The sequence below is a fragment of the Nicotiana sylvestris genome, chromosome 1 (genome assembly GCF_000393655.2).
Source record: "Nicotiana sylvestris chromosome 1, ASM39365v2, whole genome shotgun sequence".
Taxonomy (NCBI): domain Eukaryota; kingdom Viridiplantae; phylum Streptophyta; class Magnoliopsida; order Solanales; family Solanaceae; genus Nicotiana; species Nicotiana sylvestris.
The window spans coordinates 78,671,944-78,696,057 of record NC_091057.1 but is presented as its reverse complement, the minus strand read 5'-3'; positions in this window follow the sequence as shown (position 1 = coordinate 78,696,057).

The following is a 24,114-nucleotide window of genomic DNA, read 5'->3' as shown; positions in this document are numbered from 1 at the left end:
ATGACTGTTCAATCTCACGATGTGTATGCTCTTATTGATCCCGGTTTCACTTTTTCCTATGTCACCCCTTATATTGCTATGGAATTTGGGATAGAGCTGGAACAGCTTCATGAGCCATTCTCGATATCTACTCCGGCTGGTGAGTCTATTACGGTCACGCGAGTTTATAGAGATTGTGTTGTTAAGGTACGCGATCGGTGTTACACCCCATATTTTCATATGTGGAAGTACGCCATAAGTAAATTGATGAAAGTTCAGAAATGAGATGTTACATCCCATATTTTTGTACGTTGAAGTTTCGTCGTAAGTTAATCAACATAAGTATGTGAATGGGATTATTTTGAGGTTATAAGCATTATACTATTTCAAACAAGTGATGAGTAAATTTGTGAAGGTGAGAGGGTAAGCAAATCGAAGAAAAGATTTTCGTCGAAGTTTGACATTTTGGGATAAAATACGGTCCGACCTAAAATACCCGATATTTATAGACTAGTAACATACAAGGTATCACATGGCCATGATAGTAAGGTGTATAAGGTATGTTAAAAGTGAGTAGTATTATAGGTAATTTGAGATAATTCTTAATTATGTAGATAATCGGGTAATTATTGATTTTAGTTGGAGATTAACTATTTAATTTAAGGCTTTTGGATAAGCCTTCACGTGTAAACAAGACAAATGTGTAACAATGACTCTTCAATCATGTGCTAGGTGGCTTTAGAAGAATTGTGATTCTTAATTCATGAAATAATGTGGCAGAATTAGGAAATTTGGCCATAATTTTATTCTTATCAAGTGGGGCCCATACCACTATAATAAGGACCGTTTTCAAATTCATTCATTGATCTTAGAAAGAGACCATACGAATCTGCTGGCAATCACAAATTGCTTTCAACTTTAGCTTTATTTATACATAAAAATTTCTTTTAGTTTCAAATGGAAAAAGCTTCAAAAGGGGTAAAATGATGAGATCTTCAACAATAGTAACAAATATATTTCAGCAAATTCATACGATATTATGTAATAGCAGCGTAAGATATAATTCTAAGAGAATAAGGTACAATCTTCCTCAAGAATATCATACAGATATTTCCCTACTTTAAGCCGTTGTTACGTGTTTCGTCGCGATTGACGTATGTTACAAGAATTGCCAAGAAAATCGGCTCAGGTATGTTAAGTCTATCCCTTCTTTCTTTTTGGCATGATCTATACGACACGAATGAAACTAGAAAATGCACAACATCCATAAATGATTTTATTCGTAGAAGTATTAGGAGTGCCTATGTCCTTGAATTCCCTTGTATCTTGTTATTTTATCATCTGTTCATGGGTCTCAGAAAATACGTAAGTTGAAAAAAAAGTTTACTTTATGATATTACTCAAAGGAATAATGGTCTTATGATATTCCAAGAGATTTTATTGATGTACTTCTCATGCATTACATTCATGTACATTGACCCATGACCAGATGACGTTATATATGTGTATATATGTTTATATATATATATATATATGTATATGTATATGTATATGGGATATAGGATATGGGATATGAGAAAAGGTTATGGCGTTATATACGCACCACCACCTAATCAGCTGGTATACATTGATGATTTGCCCACAGTGGCCGAGATGATATGATGGGATGCCCTCAGAGTCTTGATGATGTTATGAACGCATATACCCATGCATGGTATGACTTTTATACGCATATACATGCCATTTTAAATGATTCATAAAGTTTTTCAGACTTACATGTCGAGTCTTTTACTCCATGTTTCTCTCATGTATATTATTTAGAGATTATCATTCCTTACATACTCGGTATATTATTTGTACTGACGTCCCTTTTTCCTGGGGACGCTATGTTTCATACCCGCAGGTCCCGATAGACAGGTCGAGAGCACTCCAAGAAGGTTATCAGCTCAGTGGAAGATGTTGGTGCGCTCCAGTTGCTTCGGAGTTACTTGTTTGGTATGGCGGGACTCTACCCCGACCTTTATGAAAATTATGTATTCTTAGAGGCTTGTAGATAGATATCATGTACGTAAATGATTGTGTGGCCTTATCGGCCTAAGTTCAATATACGAGTGATTATTTTGGTCTTATAGACCCGTATGTCTTATGTATAAGTTGGTATCACATGTTGTATTCTGCTTATCCCACAGCAGCCTTCCGGCTTAGTTATCTCTGAAAGCATGACATGAAAAGATACGTTATGATGGTACTCGGTTGAGTAAGGTACTGAGTGCCTGTTGAGGCTCATCAGTTTGGGTCGTAACAAAAGTGATATTAGAGCAATTCAGTTCTAGGGAGTCTACAAGCCGTGTCTAGTAGAGTCTTGTTTATGGGTGTGTTGTGCACCACACTTATAAGCAGGAGGCTATAGGGAATTTAGGACTGTCACTCTTTCTTCTTACTCTAAATCGTGTGGTATAGCTTATTTATAAGAATTCATACTCCTAGTTTCTATTTTATCCGGTATATGATGATACCTCTAGTTGGTAAGAGATTGAATGCGGCTATGGAAGAGTTGAGTCAGAGGAACTCGATTTTTCATGATGCTTATGATAAGAAAATGTAAGGTCTTCAGTAGATCATGTGCGTACTAAGATGTGTAAGCCTCTTGATAAGGAGCATTAACGCAAGAATATCTATCCACCCCTATGGTGAAAGGCAATGAGATTCAGAAGATAGATACAAGTCTCAACAAGTAAAAAGAAGCAAGGTGAAGAAGGGTACGAGGCGCCCAGTTAATGAAGACTATCATTATTTACCATTCAGGATGGGAGATATAAGCATTTTGAGTTACCTTAAACGGTAGCAGAGGTATGTACAATTGGCCACACCCATCTTATTTACGCCATATAGAAGCCAACAGAAGCAGTATAAGAGAAGGACGAATATCAGGATCCGGCTGGGGTTAGAGTCACCCAAAAAATGGAGGATGGAATGTTTGTGTTAGTTGACATTTCCAAAGGATATTGAAAATATGTTAATAGATCTCCTCGCGATATACCCAGATGGTGCATGCCAAAATAGTACAACTAGATATGAGTACTACAAGGATATGCACTGGAAGCCTAAAAACGATAAATATTACCTTAGCGTGGCTCCCATTCCTAGTAAACAGAGAATGTTAGCAACCCGAAGAGCTAGCGAATGGAGCAAGAGGAGCTAGACGCAGAAGAATGTTTGTTCGATTTTTCAGAATAAGTGATAGACATAGAAGTTAGTGGGAAATAAGAAGAGAGTCAATGAAGCATTATGAGTAAGATGTGATACATGGATGACAATGGTAGATCAAAAAAATGATAGTATTACACTCTATAGTCAAGTGAAGAAAAAGATAAGAGATGACAGGCCTTGAAACAACAAAAGAGTATAGGCCATAAAGTCATACCCTCATTTCGAGAAATAAGTTCGTGACTCCAACGCAACTACCGGAAGGAAAAGTTAGACCCTAGGATAATAAAAATCAGTATGGGCCGGTGAACAAAATAAACTAAACATGAATTAGGGACTGAGTGATTGGATAATAGTCATCACCATGAGAATTTCAGATTTTGTTTCGGTGATAATAGAATGGACAACAAAAGAAGATTCATGAGAAATTAAGAGAATGGTCATTACGAAGATACTTCCCTAGAATAAGCAATGTGAGCAAAGTTAAGCTTAAGGGACTGTATGTTCCAGTTATACTAAGTGTCACCCTCATAAGTAAGGAAATTTGCTATCCTTAGTACAAAAGGATCACTGCAAGGCGAGTAAGGGTCATCAATGATGTGAGAAGATGCAAAGATGAAGAGGTAAAACATCTATAGGTAGATCGTCATAGCGCTAAATATTAGTACTCCCATAAAGGGGGAAATATGGAGTGATGTGACGTTAAGTCAGAATTAAGTGGTTCTAGTAATTATGGAATGGTAAAGAAAGAATGCGATAAAATGAGAAGGGATATGCTACGATTTCAGAACATTATGTAAACACGACACCAAGGAAAGGAAGTAAGGGTTCCCGCCCGGGATGTTATTGATAAATAAAGAGTATCGCAAGATGTAAGTTAAGATAAAGGAAATAACCCAAGAAAGATTACGCGGTGTATTGATATGAGAATGGACCAACGAGTAGTTAGTAGTTGATTTTGGAATAGTCTAGTTATGGCTAGACAAGAGGTTACAGATAAATCAACAGACCATGCAAAATAAACATAGTGAACCCCAACATGGGGAGTTTAATCTGGCAGATATGACATCAGAACCCTTGAAAAATATTCAGATAGGAGTTGGGGTAGTTAAAGGTATTGTACGAGTATTACATCAATAAAAGAGAATGCCACTGGGAAGGAAGTCAAAATATCAGTTCAAAAGCAACCCTGTAAGCACAAGGGCGTGGAGGTAAGTAAATACGGATAATTATAGACGATAAAGGACATCAAAAATTCCGTGGAGTATACGATATAATAGACTTGCATCTTTACAAGAGTCAGAGCGTCCTCCCTAAATACTAAAATGAAAGACTAGTTGAGGAATTAAGGAAAGAGGCTGCAACCTAAGCACAGTGACCTAAAAAGGAAATGGTACTCTCACAATAACATTGTATGAACTCTAAAAGAAAGTGGCACCTACCGTGGCTAATGAACAGGGAGAAAAATCGAAGGTAATATTTGAAACAATATAAGTTGTACAGAAATTTTGGCATATGTAGGAACTAAGATAAGCTAAATATGCAAGCAACAAGGGGCAAAAGGACCAGGAAAAGTAATTGCACACATTTAAAGAAAGCTGAGATGGAATTAAAAGTTATTCGATCAATGATCCAGAGTTTGTTACGTTATGAATGCACTTGCGATTTCGGAGTATACATATATGTTGACAATCCTACAACCGTAGAAGACTCCGATATATGTTAAAAGAAAGAATTGAGTCCAGGTCATAGACAAAGAATTGAATTGTTAGAAGATTATATCTTGGACATTCTATAGCATCCATGAAGGCTAAACATAATAACTAATACCATGAACCGCAGTTCAGGAGATAGCTTAAGCCTACATAAAGGCTGATCAGAAGGAAGAGGAAACTAAAGTGTTACATCAACTAAGAAAATCAGGAGTTTGATTATTGGACCCAAAAAATTATAGCATCATGACTGAGAACATTACAGAATCACTATAAATATCAGAGGTACAAGAGATATAGTACAGTAGCCATATTTTATAATGACTCTATGATAAAGCCTATGAGAAGAGTACCAGCTTCATAAGAAGTCAGTATGAAGCTCCCACCGAATTGTGTATGCACAAGAGGTACAAGTATTATAATAGAGCTTCAAGTTATGGACGTGAATTACACCTACGTGGAAGGGAGGTCATGAAAGAGATAGAAGATACAATACGAAATTTTAAGGTAAGTAAGGTGAAGGTGAACAACGTACGAGGTACTTAAAGGCAGAAGATCGTAAATAGTTTGTACTTCAGATAAAAGGCTAGAAGTGCGGGGATTCAGTATCTAGGAATAATAGCGGCATCGTCAGTAGCATATCTTCCAGCCTATGGTCTAGGTATCTAAAATCCTGACTAAGAGAGTAAAGAAGAGTTAGAGACGATGTGATGTCTCGCTTGATGTTCCAAAATGACATAAGGAAATCTATGATGCAAGCAAGTTGAAAGGTTGAAAGTAATATAAATAGATATGTGTAGGTCGTAAGCTATTGTATGGTGCAGCGATAAGGATCTAGAAAACAGGAGAATGGATAAGAACATGCGAGTGAGAAGGTAACGAAAATGGATAAGTCCTCATGATTAAGCCCATGAAAACAATAAGAACAGATGGTTTCTCTAAGGAGTCTAAGACTACTAGTATTTAGAAGAGATGGAATGTTGCCCCGATAATAGAATGAGGGTGTAATTATGATAGATAAAGGATAGCGTTTGGGCCTTCGATTGAGTAATGATCTGACGAAGAAACGAAAGGGATCTCATGAATTGGACATGATTAAAATACCCACGCAAGGTGAATCACACTGGGATGCTGTGAGATACGATTATGAAAACATGGTATTGCCCAGGTGGATCAGTCTAACCATTTTATGTGTTCCCCGATGAAACGTGAACCCTAGCGGCAGTGTTACATAAAAGGTTAAGTTATCTGGGTTAGATTATAGATCAACATTGAGGTGAATCAACAATGGATGGATAAAAGTTATAAAGTATGAGATGAGATTAGGCCGTCATTCTTAAGATGAACAATAATGTGGAAGCATTAAAGGACATAAATTTATACATATTGGATAAGAAATGAAAGTAACCGGGAATTTGGTAACAAACCTCAGTAACGAGAAATCGAGGTAACAGTTATCGTATAGTATGACCTTCTTAGATGCAGTAAAGTCATACGGATGGATAACTGGGTCTGTGAAATAAGATATAACAATATTCGTAAATTCAATAAAGTATCGAGCGAAGAACTTCAGTATACCTATAGATGCCCATAGGGACAACATATCAAGCTCTGTATATATTTACAACGTGAGACCTAGAGATTGGCTAAAAGCTGGAGAGAAAAAGAGAGAAGAGCCGCATAGGCGCACATACAAGGAAAAGGTCGTACAGGCTGCATGACAAAAGGTAACAACAGTTACGAGATTTGAAGGATTCCGACCACAAGTCGTGGTGTAAGAAAGAGGCCTAAAAGGGGAATGCCCTGACCATTGGATTTATTCACTGAACAGTTTCCTAAATAGCAAGAAGAGTACTAAAGTATTCGGAAGACATTACGAAAATGATAAGTGCATCAGCCAACATTCGAGGACGAATGTTCCAAAAGGGGAAATGATGTTACACCCCATGTTTTCGTACGTGGAAGTACGCCGTAAGTAAATTGATGAAAGCTCGGAAATAAGATGTTACATCCCGTATTTTTGTACGTTGAAGTTTCGCTGTAAGTTAATCAACGTAAGTACGTGAATAGGATTATTTTGAGGTTATAAGCATTATACTATTTCAAATAAGTGATGAGTAAATTCGTGAAGATGAGAGGGTATACAAATCGAAGAAAAAGAATTTTGTCGAAGTTTGACATTTTGCGATAAAATACGTCCGACCTAAAATATTCGGTATTTATATACTAGTACCATACAAGGTACCACATGGCCATGATAGTAAGGTATATAAGGTATGTTAAAAGTGAGTAGTATTATAGGTAATTTGAGATAATTCTTATTTATGTGGATAATCGGGTAAGTATTGATTTTAGTGGGAGATTAACTATTTAATTTAAGGCTTTTAGATAAGCCTTCACTTGTAAACAAGACAAATGGGTAACAATGACTCTTCAATCATGTGCTAGGAGGCTTTAGAAGAATTGGTGACTCTTAATTCATGAAATAATGTGGCAGAATTAGGAAATTTGGCCATAATTTTATTCATATCAAGTGGGGCCCATACCACTATAATAAGGACCCTTTTCAAATTCATTCATTGATTCTTAGAAAGAGAACATACGGATCTGTTGGCAATCACAAATTGCTTTCAACTGTAGCTTTATTTATACATATAAATTTTCTTTAGTTTCAAATGGAAAAAGCTTCAAAAGGGGTAAAATGATGACATCTTCAACAATAGTAATGGATCTATTTCAGCAAATTCATACGATATTATGTAATAGCAGCCTAGGATGTAATTCTAAGAGAACAAGGTACAATCTTTCTCAAGAATATCATACGAATTTTTCTCTACTTCGACCCGTTGTTATGTGTTTCGTTGTGATTGACGTATGTTACAAGAATTGCCAAGAGAATCGGCTCAGGTATGTTAAGGTTATCCCTTCTTTCTTTTTGGCATGATTTTTATGACACAAACGAAATAAGAAAATGCACAACTTCCATAAATGATTCTATTCATAGAAGTATAAGGAGTGCCTATGTCCTTGAATTCCCTTGTATTTTGTTAATCTATCATCTGTTCATGGGTCTCAAAAAATACATAAATTGAAAAAAAGGTTTACTTTATGATATTACTCAAAGACATAATGGTCATATGACATTCCAAGAGATTTTATTGACGTACTTCTCATGCATTGCATTCATGTACATTGACCCATGACCAGATGGTGTCATATACACGTATATATATATATATATATATATATATATATATATATATATATGGGATATGGGAAAAGGTTATGACGTTATATACGTACCACCACTTGATCAACTAGTATACATTGATGATTTGCCCACAGTGGCCGAGATGATATGATGGGATGCCCTCAGAGGCTTGATGATGTTATGAACGCATATACCCATGCATGGTGTGACTTTTATACGCATATGCATGCCATTTTAAATGATTCATAAAGTTGTTCAGACTTACATGTCGAGTTTTTTACTCCATGTTTCTCTCATGTCAATTATTTAGTGATTGTCATTCCTTACATACTCGGTACATTATTTGTATTGATGTCCCTTTTTCCTGGAGATGCTGCATTTTATGACCGTAGGTCCCGATAGACAGGTCGAGATCCCTCCAAGTAGGCTATTAGCTCCGTGGAAGATGTTGGTGCGCTCCAGTTGCTTCAGAGTTGCTTGTTTGGTTTGTATGATTCAGACGTGTATTGTTTGGTATGGCGGGACTCTGTCCCGACCTTTATGAAAATTATATATTCTTAGAGGCTTGTAGACAGATATCATGTACGTAAAAGATTGTATGGCCTTATCAGCCTATGTTCAATATACGAGTGATTATTTTGGTCTTATAGACCCGTATGTTTTATGTATAAGTTGGTATCATATGTTGCATTCTACTTATCCCACGGCAGCCTTCCGGCTCAGTTATCTATGAAAGTATAGCATGAAAAGATACGTTATGATGGTACTTGGTTGAGTGAGGTACCGAGTGCCTATCGCAACCCATCGGTTTGGGTCGTGATAGTCGGGATACCATGGCCGATCTCATTGAATTGGGGATGGTTGATTTTGATGTAATATGGGGATGGATTGGCTTTATTCATGTTTTCCAAACTCGATTGTCGGACTAGAACTATAAGGCTAAAATTTCCTAATGAGCCAGTTGTTGAATGGAAGGGAGATAATGTAGTGCCGACAGGTCGATTTATTTCTTACCTTAATGCCACTAAGATGATCAAGAAGGGGTGTAATTATCATTTAGTCCTGGTTACAGACACCGATGCTGAGGCACCTAGCCTTGAGTCCGTGCCAGTTGTGATTGAATTTCCGGATGTCTTTCCAGATGAGCTCCCTGGGATTCTACTAGACAGAGAGATTGACTTTGGGATCGATGTAATGCTAGGCATGCAACTTATATCAATTCCACCTTACAAAATGGCACCGGCAGAATTAAAGGAATTGAAGGAACAATTGAAGGATTTGTTAGAGAAGGGCTTCATCCGACCAAGTGTGTCATCGTGGGGGTGCACCAATTTTGTTTGTAAGAAATAAAGATGGGTCGCTACGGATGTGTATTGACTACCGACAACTCAACCAAGTGACAATCAAAAATAAGTACCCTCTACGAAGGATAGATGATTTGTTTGATCAATTGCAATGTGCTAAGTGCTTCTCAAAAATTGACCTACGGTCCGGGTATCATCAGTTGAAGATAAGGGAGCAGGATATTCCGAAAATAGCTTTCAGAATACGGTATGGGCACTTTGAATTTTTGATGATGTCTTTCGGGCTAACAAATGCCCCGACAACTTTCATGGTTCTTATGAATCGAGTCTTCAAGCCTTTCATTGACTTCTTTGTGATAGTGTTCATTGACAATATTCTTGTGTATTCCCAAAGTTGGGAGGACCATGCTGACCATCTCAAGGCAGTTCTATAGACTCTTCAATAGCGCCAGTTGTATGCAAAGTTTTCGAAATGTGAATTTTTGCTTGAATCTGTCACGTTCTTGGGTCACGTTGTCTCCGAGGAAGGAATTATGGTTGATCCTCAAAAGATTTCGGCGATGAAGAATTGGCCTAGTCCTACCACTGCAACAGAGATTCGCAGCATTTTGGGTTTGGCCAAGTATTATAGGAGGTTTTTGGAGGAGTTTTCTACTCTTGCCTCTCCATTGACTAAATTGACACAGAAAGCGGTTAAGTTCCAGTGGTCCGATGCTTGTGAAAGGAGCTTCCAGGAATTGAAATCAAGATTGACTACAATGCTAGTATTGACCCTGGCAGAGGGTACAGAGGGGTTTGTGGTATATTGTGATGCTTCAAGGATCGGGCTTGGGTGTGTATTAATGCAACATGACAAGGTTATATCTTATGATTCTAGGCAACTCAAGAATCATGAAAAGAACTATCCAACCCATGACTTAGAGCTCACGGCGATGGTGTTTGCATTAAAGATTTGGCGACATTATTTGTATGGGGTCCATGTGGATGTATTTATCGGTCACAAGAGCCTTCAATATATTTTTAAACAAAAGGAGTTGAATCTGAGGCAGAGAAGATGGCTTGAATTGCTTAAGGACTACGACATCAAGATTCTATATCATTCAGGAAAGGCTAATGTTGTGGCGGATGCTCTTAGCCAGAAATCTATGGGAAGTTTGGCTCACTTGGAGGCATATCAAAGGTCGTTGGCCAGGGAGGTTCACCAATTGGCTAGTTTGGGAGTTCGTCTCGCAGACTCCAATGAAGGAGGGGGTAATTGTGTAGAATAGGGTTGAATCATCACTTGTGACGGAAGTGAAAGGAAAGCAATACGATGATCCGTTGTTGGTACAGTTGAAAGAGGGGATTCATAAGTATAAAACTATGGATTTTACACTCGGCACAAATGATGGTACACTAAAGGTGCCAAGGACGACTATGTGTTCCAAGTGTAGATCGTCTCCAGGAGAGAATCATGGAACAAGCTCACACTTCTAGGTATTCCATACACCCAAGTTCTACGAAAATGTATCATGATCTCAAGGAAGTTTATTGGTGGAGTAACATGAACAGAGATGTGGCCGATTTTGTGGAAAAATGTCCGAACTGTCAACAACTGAAGGCCGAACATCAAAGGCCTGGTGGATTGGCATGAAGTATAGAAATCCCAATGTGGAAATGGGAAATGATCAATATGGATTTTGTGGTGGGATTGCCACACATTCCGTGCAAGTTTGATTCCATTTGGGTGATTGTGGATCGACTCACAAAATCAGCACACTTTTTGCTAATTAAAACTACCGACATAGCGGAACAATATGCTCAGTTGTACATCAGGGAAGTAGTAAGTTTGCATGGCACTCCAGTTTGTATCATTTTGGATCGAGGAGCTCAACTCACAGCTAACTTTTGGAAGAAATTTTAGCAAGGATTAGGCACACATGTGAGTCCTAGTATGGCTTTCCATCCACAGACTGACGGGCAAGCAGAGCGGACTATTCAGACGCTCGAGGATATGTTGGATGCTTGTGTTATTGACTTTAAATGTAGCTAGGATGATCAGTTGTCACTCATAGAGTTTGCTTACAATAACATCTTCCATGCTAGTATTCAGATGGCACCATTTATGGCGATGTATGGTAGGAGATTTAGATCTCCTATTGGGTGGTTCGAGGTTGGAGAAGCTCAATTTATAGGGCCAGACCTTGTGTATCAGGCTATGGAGAAGGTTAAAATCATCAAGGAGCGGTTAAAGACTGCTCAGGATTGCCAAAAGTCTTATTTGAACATTCGTCGCAGAGATTTAAAGTTCAAAGAAGATGATTGGGTATTCTTGAAGGTTCCCCCCATGAAGGGTATTATGCGGTTCAGAAAGAAAGGGAAATTGAGTTCGAGATATGTCGGGCCGTATAGAATCATCCAGAGGATCGTTCAGGTGGCATACAAACTTGAGCTACCACCTGAAATGCCATTGGTACACCCAGTATTCATGTGTCTATGCTAAAGAAAGTAATTGGGGATCCGACGCGTATCATACCATTTGAGACTATTGAGGTTAATGAAGAGCTGTCATATGAAGAAATTCCAGTCGCCATTCTTGATAGGAAGGTACGAAAGTTGAGAAATAAAGAAATTACCTCCGTATAGGTATTATGGTGAAACCAGCAAGTTGAAGAGGCCACTTGGGAAGCCGCGGAAGAAATGAAGAAGAAGTACCCCCATTTTTTTGAATAGCCATGTAATAGTTCTATGAAGTTGTTTCCCGTAGACATTGTATCATTTGTTCAGCTAATGTAAAGACATTCCTTTCTGATTATATGTTCAGTATGAGGCCATTGTTGGTGTTGTTTTGTGTCTTGTTGCATCATTTGATCACATATATGTTGTCGAGATGTGTTTCTGGGGCTCTCTGGCAGGTGGATAGGCCTAGTTACAAAGGAAACTCTGGCAAAATTTTTGGACATTTAGAGAGTTAGCCAAATTTGGGGGCTGTTGGTATGTGGTGTGAAACTAAGTTTGCATAAGGTGCTAATAAGTGAACCTTGATCCTCATTCGAGGATGAATGATCTTAAGCGGGGGAGGATGTAAGGCCCCGTGAAATGTTTTCCCGAAACCAGGAGTATCGTGGTGCCAAGTTAGGATTATTTGTTAGAACTTATGAAATTCTTTGTGGCGAGCTAGCTCGCCATGGTTCGGACTTTTTGGATTGATTTGTGCATTAAAAAGTTAAAGAAAATGTTTTGCTGAAGAACGCATTTCTGCGGACCATTATGCGGCCACATAATCAATATGCGGACCGCATATTTGCCACAAAGTGAGGTAGAAAGTTGGCCAAATTTTGAGGACAACTATGCGTCCAATTATGCGATCGCATAATCGATATGCAGGCCACATAGTCATATCATAACCTCCTTGGGCTTTTTGCGAGGGTAGTTCTGCGGTGCATTATGCGACTGTAGAATAGGTATGCGGACCGCATAATGGTTGCATACCCGAGCAGAAAATTCAAGCCCTTGAGGGCTACTTTTGCAGTCCCTTTGCGGGCCGCATAACAGTTATGCGGTCGCATATGCGACCATAGAATTGAGCCGGGGCTCTTATTTTCTAACTTTTAAAACCCAACCGCATCCCCTTAAAACACCCCATTAGGCCATATTGAGCTATTTTTCTAATGCCTTTAAAAGTGAGGGAAAGAGTTCTAGAGGGAGAAAGTGATCCTCACCAACTCTCTCTTCAATCCTTGCACAATCCTTGAAGATTTTCAAGTAAAGTTTCCTAAGCCTTCATCCTAAGAGGTAAGAATCTGTACCCTAACCTTTGATTTCGAAAATTCCTACTAAAATGAGCAATTAACAAGAGGGTTCATGGGCTTAAAGTTGTATCTATTTTGCATGCATGTATAACGGAAGAGTGTAGGAGGATTGTTATCACGACCCTAAAACCGACCCCGTCGTGATGGCACTTATCGTGAAACTAGGCCAGCTGACACAACTCCCAAATTAATCATTTAATCGATAACAATCATTTTTAAGCCTTTAATTAATCAGATATCTCATAATGTATGTCCAAATGAACAGTGCGAAATAAATACACAAACCCGTCATCGGGGTATCACAAGTCACGAGCATCTACTAAGGTTTGAATACAACGAATAGTCTAAAAATGTACTAAATACAGTCTAAAGAAGAAAAGAGGGAGAAAAGTAGTGCTGCGAACATCGGGTAGCTACCTTGCTAACTCTGATGACTCTGTCACTAAGCAATCAACACCCGCTACCTGGTTCAGTAACACCTAAATCTGCACACAAGGTGTAGGGAGTAATATAAGTATGCCAATTCAGTAAGTAATAAAAGTAAATGAAAGCTGACCAGTAAGAAAACACGTAAACCACGTTATAACACTACAACAATGTAGATCATTTCCAAAGCAGTACACAAATCATTTACTTCGTAAATCAAGCTCAGTTTCAGTAAAAATCTTTTAAAACAACTTTTAATAGTTTCAAACGAGTGGTAAAACAGTGAGTATAAGTGATAGAACACGTAAACAGCCCCTCGGGCAAAAACATGTATCATAAACCGCCCTTCGGACATAATATCAACAGAACCAGCCCCTCGGGCTACCTCACAATCACTTGTAATCAGCCCCTCGGTCATAACATGAATCAAGAACTGCCTCTCGGGCAACAATATGAAACAACAATAGCCCCTCGGGCAACAATATAAATCAACAACAGCCCCTCGGGCAGCATCACATTACTCACACTAGGTACGCCGCGCTCACTAGGGGTGTACAAACTCCAGGAAGGCCCCTTATGGCCCAAGCGCAAAATCTCGTGGCATAATTAAGAAGGCTCTGGGACTCGTATCAAGCCACCTTGTAGCGTAACAAATCAGGCCCTAGGCCTCAGAATCATGAATCAGTACAACACTGCTACGTCGCTCAGCCCGATCCCACAGTATCCTCACAACACAGGCCCTCGGCCTCACTCAGTCAGAAATCTCTCAAGTCACTTGAGCAACAGTAAAACATGATGCTCAGCCCAAAATATCATTTAAAATATTGAAACAAAGTAAATATGGCTGAGTTATGAAAACAATAGAATATAGCATGACTGAGTACAAATATGAAGTCAAAATAGTGAGGAATAGTAGTAAAAATCCCCTAAGGGTTCAAAACAGTTGGCACAAAGCCCAAATATGGCATTCAGCCCAAAGCATGGTAATAATTTCCAAAACACAATCATATCAAGCAGTTTTCAATCAAATACGCGACTTGACAGTCATACGGGATGGACTAAGTCACAATTACCTAACGGTGCTAACCGAATCATAAAAATTCAGATCCGAGATCATATACTAACAAGTCAAAACTTGGTCAAAACTTTCAAAGTTTAAACTTCAAACTGAGAACTATCCTTCCAAATCCATTTCGATTACCTGAAAACCAAAACTGACAATTTGCATAAGTCATAATACATCACACGGGGCTAGTCATGCCTGAGAACTGGCGAGCGAAGTGGCACTTAAACATATGTTCGTCGTCGAACGTGCCTAGAGTTGTTTCGAAAACCATCAATCGCTGAGAAACCTTACCATGTACATACCCGGGGGTGATCCCATGTCACCCTATCTCATATAGGTCCGATAACACAATGTAACTGAAATTTCACAATCCAACCTAGCCCATAAACCTTAGAACCACATTTCCATTTCTAAAATCATCTATAAGATCATAATCTCACATCTATACTCTGAATAAGTCTGAACAAGCTGTAACAAACCATATCTGCAACCCTAGATGCAATCACAAGACATACCGCATATCTCAGACACTTGTAGCGATAACTTCTAATCACAGTAGTTGCTCAAAACATCCGAGTTTCGATAATAAACCTCTTATCAAATAAAGCCTCATTCCAATACTTTCATACACTACCAATGATAAATGAAACACGTAAAAAGTCATAACTTTTCCTCATATCAACAATTCGTGAAGCCATTTCTCCTTTGGCAAGGACCATAGCAAATTTATGAGCCGAACATCGATATTATCCTTCCAACACGCTGAAACCAAATCCTTTTATATTCATTCTAGATCTTAACGATCTCATCTAATCCAACACAACTACTATGGTGATATGACACATCAATACAATCTAAAGCCACAACTCGTGCAATCTGTGCATCAATAAGCAACAATCAGAACATACTCAAATCATGAGAATGACTCAAATGAGAGAGTTGTACCGCAAGCTCACCAGTACCACCACAACACAATGCTGGGAACCTATCACACGTCGTAGAAACAAAACACACAAATCTAACCCGAAGGGTCATACTTCCACATAACTTCGTTGCAATGCGTGACCCTATCCAAACACTGGTCCACATGAAACACCTCAAGTCACTATGCTCAAAACTGAAACCACGCACAATTTGATGTCCAGAAGCAAAGCAAATCATCATAACCACGGTGAAGCATTGACATAACATAACACAAACCCGAAAGGACACAATCGATACGCTATCCGCCGAGCAATACCCAATATTCTTCCCGCTCAAATTCCACTAAGAGACCCCAATTAAACCGCAGCACATGTTCCTATAACCAACAAATCCCAGTGCCTCGCAACACATAAAGGTAACTCATAGATCTCCTCAGATCATTAATAAGCTTAACAACAATCAAATCAACACATCCCTCAACAATACAACTCGGAGTCAACCAAGCCAACTCAAATTAGAACATACATCCACATTGGCCTACCCATGAACCCCTTATCAAGGAGTCCGTGAAGCTGCTCTTTCAACACCTTTAACTCCGCTGGTGCCATACAATACGGTGCCCAGCACCAAATCAATACCGACATCAACAACCATGTTCAGTAATATGCCCAGCAGCAGAAGACACATCCGGAAAGTCCCTCACTACTGGAACTGAATCAATGGTAGGAGTCTCTACACTAACATCCATCACGAAGGCCAAATAAGAAAAACAACCCTTTCCAGCCATCCGTTGGGTCTTCAAAAATGGAACCACCCTACTGGGAACATAATCCGTCAAACCTCACCACTCAATTTGTGGCATTATCGGCATATCCAACATCACTGCCTTAGCGCAACAATGCAGAATAACACGACATGGAGACAACCAGTCCATACCCAATATCACACCAAAATCTAGCATACTAAGCAATAAGGATTTACTCAGGTCTCCAAACCTCCAATAGTTACCACACAAGATCGGTATATGCAGTCCACAACCACGACCTAACCTGTTTATGAGAACTCCCAGTCTCTAAATCCATACAGCACGTGAATTACCATATCCGATCCCCATTCCATCGTCCGAATATACAATATACTTGTAATACCCAATCATCTCATGAGAGGTACTCCTATAATTCTTCTGTGCCACCAAGCAAACTCGAATATTAGCAGTCAACCCAACAAGAGAGTGCCGCAATACTAATAAAGTATCATCAACTCAATCACATTGCCCTTTTCTGAAACGTATACTCTCATCAAGCCACACCAATTAGTAATATCATTTCCCTAATCATCTGAAGCTGCCCGTGTTGCCTAAGAATTTTATGACCTTCCTTTCAAAACTGAATCGTGACCTTACACATGCAAATCTCAATCCTACACAATACCATACCATCCTAGGATAAACATGAGAACTTCATATCCCTTCCGAGCCACACGCAACTACATACTCAACTAGCCAAGAACTTTTTTTTGATCCCATCTAGAAGAAAATCACTATACATCCCATGCTCTTCACGCTCGTAGAAAATATACATCTCTAACCATGGTGGAAACCATCAAGAATTCTCCGAATTCCATTTGCACAAAAATAAACCGTCAGGACTGAATCCTTCTAACTCAACCAAGCTACGCAGGAGACTAAAACCCAAGAGCATTTCCGCGAAACACCTGCAGAAACTCATTACCTCGTAAGCATCCAAAGAACTAATCATATCCTTACTATGTCGATCCGGCCTACTACCATGCTATCCCATCCATCCAAGTTCCTTCTAATTTACCTTCAACTTGATACTTCTTCTCGCTATAACGCCACAATTCCTCAACCTAGACTCACACATGATACCCAAGCATAAAACCACACCGTCTAAGGCTCATAAGCCGCTGGATACTCTCTTAAATATTTCCAAATGCATCACATTCAAAATATCTACCCTGAAGAGATTCCCTATGAACCCAAAGCCATTACCTTCACCTTCCTGATACTGATATATAGAATCCCATAATGATATAGAGGTACCACGAGTCTTGACACCCTTCAAAGCAAACCCTAGTTTCTAGCCAATTATACAACCTGAAAATCTCAAGTTATTACATGTAAAATCTTGAACCCACTAGAACCATTCTCGAGAGTCATCCACTCTACTCAAACCGCAATTAGACCAATCAACAGATCGGATGACCTATGCTCCATTAGCACTCCGACACCGCAGAATGTAACCTCACCTTAATGCAACCAAGAAACTTCTTATTCCATGCACCGTACATCCTTTACCAATAACAACTCAAGTCATTCCTTGATTCCATTTGAAATTTCCTTTACTCGAGGCATTCTCGGTATCAACCTCCATAAGCCATAACTGATTCACCAGTATGCCTCAAACTGGAGCCAACATAGCACATAACCGTGCAATCAACTAATCAATAGCAGACTCCCCCACTTGGCTCAAAGCCATAGATCAAAACACACAATAACCAATAATGCATATACTCTATTAGTGCCATAATACCATAGTGAGATTAAACTCAATCCTTCATAAGCTCGTACAACATAGATCATCTAGTACTTCAAATCTTCTGCAAATCTCGCGCTCACCCTCCTAACAGTCAAGCCCACTCTCTTAAGCGACCCCAAATTTAAATTGCAACACATATATTTCACTGGTAAAGGAGATCTTCCAACAACAACATAAGGATCACACAAACTTCAGAACACTCTGCAGGAGATAACCCACCTGCTTCGCCTCAAACTATCATCTCTTTAAAACCTTCCACCGTCATAAACATTACGCAGTCACTTAATCTTCCTGAGTCTGAACTCATATCACAACGTGAAATCTACTTCACATCCTAACTAGGCAACATGAAAAGGTTCTTCAATACGCCCACAACTCGGGCTATACATCAAATCATAATGGAAATCAAGCACCGGATAATTCTTACTAACCCTAAGCAGACCCTTCTTGTCTCATTCAAATCATATGTACACATTTTGCAGTCACATTATACTCATCACATAACTATCCAGTCATCACTCCCACTAATAGGGACACTATCGGACATACAAATCCAAAAGCACGTACTCACACAATCAACGCCTCAGTGCTCAAGCTATAGGCGGCCTCAAGTCCTCCAGACTGGCCCAACATCAACACACAAGGATCACACCTTGCCCCCCGATCAGCGAATCACAAGCCATCGATGCATATCTGATACTAAGCACTTATGCGTGCATACAAATGCATGGAAGGAACTCAAAGAGTTACATTTCCAGCTAAATCAAGGATGCACGATAAGAATTCAAGAATGTGAAGTTTTTCATAAAGGTTCTCAACCTCCCGAGGATAAGTACAGACGTCTCCGTACCGGTCCGCGAGACCCTACTAAACCTACTCATGACTTGTGAGACCTATGTAACCTATGCTCTAATACCAACTTGTCACGACCTTAAAACCGACCCGATTGTGATGGCGCCTATCGTGAAATTAGGACAGCCGACACAACTCCCGAATTAACTATTTAATCAATAGCAATTATTTTTAAGCTTTTAATTAATCAGATATCTCATAATGGAAGTCTAAATTAACAGTGTGGAATAAATACACAAGCCCAGCATTAGGGTGTCACAAGTCACGAGCATCTACTAAGTTTTTAATACAACGAATAGTCTAAAAATGTACTAAATACAGTCTAAGGAAGATAAGAGGGAGAAAAACAGTGCTGCGAATGTTGGGCAGCTACCTTGCTAACTCCGATGACTCTGTCACTAAGCAATCAACACCCGCTATCGGGTTCAGTAATACCTAAATTTGCACACAAGGTGCAGGGAGTAATGTGAGTACGCCAACTCAGTATGTAATAAAAGTAAATGAAAGCTGACCAGTAAGAAAACACTTAAACCACGTTATAACACTACAACAATGTAGATCATTTCCAACGCAGTACACAAATCATTTACTTCGTAAACCAAGCTCAGTTTTAGTAAAAATCTTTTAAAACAACTTTCAATAGTTTTAAACGAGTTGTAAAACAGTGAGTATAAGTGATAGAAAACATAAACAGCCCCTCGGGCAAAAGCATGTATCATAAACTGCCCCTCAGGCATAATATCAACAGAACCAGCCCCTCGGGCTACCTCACAATCACTCGTAATCAGCCCCTCGGGCAACAATATGAAACAACAATAGCCCCTTGGGCAACAATATAAAATAATAATAGCCCCTCGGGCAATAATATGAATCAACAATAGCCCCTCGGGCAGCATCACATCACTCACACTGGGTACCCGCGCTCACTGGGGGTGTACAAACTCTGAGAGGGCCCCTTACGGCCCAAGCGCAATAACAAGCCATCTCGTGGCATAATCAAATAGGCTCTCAGCCTCATATCAAGCCACCTTGTAGCATAACAAATCAGGCTCTCAGCCTCATAATCATGAATCAGTACAACACTGTTGCGGCGCGCAGCCCGATCCCATAGTATCCTCACAACACAGGCCCTCGGCCTCACTCAGTCAGAAATCTCTCAAGCCACATGGGCAACAGTAAAACATGATGCTCAGCCCAAAATATCATTAAAAATATCAAAACGAACTAAATATGGATGAGTTATGAAAATAGTAGAATACAACATGACTGAGTACAAATATGAAGTCAAAACAATGAGGAATAGTAGTAAAAATCCCCTAAGGGTTCAAAACAGTTGGCACGAAGCCCAAACATGGCATTCACCCCAAAGCATGGTAATAATTTCCAAAACATAATGATATCAAATATTTTTCAATCAAATACGCGACTTAACAGTTATACGGGACGGACAAAGTCACAATCCACAATTATGCACGACCCCACACTCGTCATCTAGCATGTGCGTCACCTCAAAGTAGCACAACTTTGTAAAATACGGAGTTTCATACCCTCGAGACAAACATTTACAATCATTACTTACCTCTATCCGGTCCAAACTCTAGCCTGTGATGCCTTTGCCTCTCGAATCGGCCTCCGAATGCTCCAAATCTATCCAAAAACATATTCATGACGCCAACATATGCTAAGGGAACGAAGCCCATGCGAAAATTATCAAATTACAACACAAATCTCGAAATTGACCAAACCCGACCCCCAAGCCCACACCTCGAAATCCAATAAAAATTATATCAATAAACTCCTTATCCTCCCACGAGTCCTTACATACCAAGAATGCCAAAATCCGCCAACAAATGACCCCTCAACTCCCTAATGAAAGGTCTCCACTCCCAAGCCCTAGTTTCTTCAATATTTACCCACAAATTTCCATAAATTTCAAGCCTATTCTATGAAATAACACCATAGGAACGAGTTTTTGGTTCAACAATCTTATCTCAACGAAGTTCCCTTGAATTCTATCTTCAAAATTTCCCAAAAAGCTCTGAAGCCGTCTTAAAAATAGTGAAATAACCAAAAACTCGCGAAGGTATCCTTTTATACTTTCTAACCCAGGCCTTTCGCACCTGCGGTACCGCATCTGCATCTACAGAACCGCATCTGTGGTTTTCACTTAAAACCAGAAGTCCGCACCTGCGCCTCACCTTCCGCACATGCGGTCTCGTAGGTGCGATCAAATCATCCGCACTTGCGCTTTAGCCCTTCACACCAGCTTCTGCATCTGCGGCTAGCCTTCCACTTCTGCGGTCCCGCACCTGCGGTCCCCAAGCTGCAGGTGCGTGTATGACAGTGGTTCAGCAGCTTCAACTACAAATCCCAAACTCCAAATCTCTCGTCAATCATCTGAAATCACCCCAAGGTCCCCGGGACCTCAACCAAAAGTACAAAAAAGTCATATACCACTATCCAAACTTATACAAATCTGCAAAACACCTCAACCCACATCGAATCAACCAAATAACATCGGATTCAAGCCTAAGGTTCCAAAATCTTTCGAATTCCACCTTTGATCAAAAATTCTATCAAACCTTGTCTGAGTGACCTGAAATTTTCACACACGTCACAATTGACACAACGGACCTACTCCAACTTCCGAAATTCCATTTCGACCCCTATATCAAAATCTCACCTATCAACCGGAAAACGCCAAAATTTTAATTTTGCCAATTCAAGCCTAAATCTACTCCGGAGCTCCAAAACATATTCTGATCATGCTCCTAAGTCCCAAATCACCTAACGGAGCTAGCTGAATAATAAAAATTCAAATCCGAGATCATATACTAACAAGTCAAAACTTGGTCAAAACTTTAAAATTTTAAGCTTCAAACTGAGAATTGTCCTTCCAAACCATTCTGATTACCCTGAAAACCAAAACCGATAATTTGCATAAGTCATAATACATCACACAGGGATAGTCATGCCCGAAAACTGGCAAGCAAAGTGTGAAAGCTCAAAACGACCGATCAGGTCGTTACAATTGTGAGCTAAAAATGATAAGAGATGGGGTATGGGTTGGTTAAATCTTTCACCAAGAGATCTTAAAAGGTATAATGCACACTTAGTGCTTGATAATGTGCTCAAAAGAGCTAAAATCTTGATCATCTCTCTAATTTTTGGTTCATTTTGTAATGCTCATAAAATAGATCAAAGTTGCTAAAGGTTCCGGAATTATTGTAAAAATTTAAGGAAATATCTATTGAGGTATGTATGGCTAAAAACCCCTCTTTTTAGAAATTAAACCCCTTTGGTGCACATGCAAATGTCGTAAGTTCCAAAATTGATCGATGTAGTGATTTCTATTCAAATGAACTTGTGATGCAAGAATATATGTGCAATATGTATCCCAATGCTCTCATTATGTTATCTTGTCTACTGAGAATGTGTTAAGAATATGGAACATGTGCTATAATGCTTAGACTTCAACTCGAATTTGAATTAAGATTGTTATGCCAAAATATGTGAAATCCTCTTTATGTTTGCGCCTTATAATTTCTCTCGTATGTGCCTATTTTCTTGAATTGAAAGGTTTAATATTGAAAGTGACAATGATGTGAAATGTGGGGAAAAAGAGCTTGAGTTATGTAATGTGGTCTAGAGCCAAGTATGATGTAATAATTGTGGCCCCAAGTGCCAATGAATTGATATATGTGAAATAAATTTGAAATGAGATGAATGAGGAAACATGGAAATCTCTTGATGGGACAGCCTAGCCGGTCGGGCTGTGATCGGACACCATGTCGCACACATGGTGGTATTGTGATGATATGGAAACTGAAAAGTGAGAATGAAATTGTGATTGAGTTATATGTCTCAATGAGACAACCTAGCCGATCGGGTCGTGATCGGACTCCGCGCAAGAAATCGGTGGTATTGTGGATGATGGCGTAACAGTATTAAAATGTCCCAACCTAAGGCTATGGAAATTATTTGGAAGCTATATGATCCTTAATTTGATGTTGTGGTCTTGTTTGAGGCTTATGTTAATCCTTATAATTATCTTCTTCTTGTATTATTGTTCTTTCTAATGAGATGGTGATTAGTTATACATACTTGTACTATTCGACAGTACTAACATCCTTTTTGTCGGGGGCGCTACATCTTTGAATGGATGTAGGTGGTTCCGTAGCAGATAGTGTCGATCGCAGATAGCAATGCACCCTCCTTTCAGCAGTCTTGGTGAGCCCCCTTTCTCTCCCAACAGTCGTGCGATATGTTTTTTGTTACAAGTAGCCACGTTTTGAGGTATAGTCGGAGCCTTGTTGCCGGCATTATCATAACTGTCTTTTGTATCTTTAGTGGCTCCGTAAATGTTTGTGTGGGTTGTGTACGGGTATTGGATGGGTCACTGGACTGTGTTGTAATTTAAACTCTTGTTCTACCAAACTATAAACTGTATAAAAATTTTGGGACTTATCTATGGTGTAAGGAATGTAATGTAAAATGAACTAGAAATGTTTACATATACGATATATCCTACAGTCTAATTAATGAAAGTATGTTTTCTTGATTATAATAGGTTGGGGAGAAAATGTCCAAAAAGGCTTTCTCAGTCGGGTTCATTCGGTTGAGCACCGGTCGCGCCTCCCGAGGTTGAGGCATGACATGGCCTTTAGCGATGCCTCAAGCTCGTTGCACCTACCGATGGCCCTCATAAGCTCATCGTCCCTCTCCCTTAGCTCTTTATCTTTCTTCGTCAGCTCATCATCTTTCTGTTTGAGCCCATTACGAAGCAACTAAAATTCGCCATCCTGGCTAAGGAAGTCAACCAGCGTTCGGTGCTAAGTACGATACTCCTTGTACTTGGTGGTCATCTTCTTAAAAATGGTCATCCTCCGCTCCTCCCGCCGGTCACGCTCAATCCCCATGACAAGAGTCTGATGCAAAATAACAAAGTCAGTATAAGCATATTGCTCGTATGAAACAAACCTAAACTTACATGGAATAACACTCACCCGTAGAGCCATGCCGGACATGCCCAACGAATGGTCTGCATCTGCCATCGTATGTAGCGCCATATTCTCAGAAGTCGC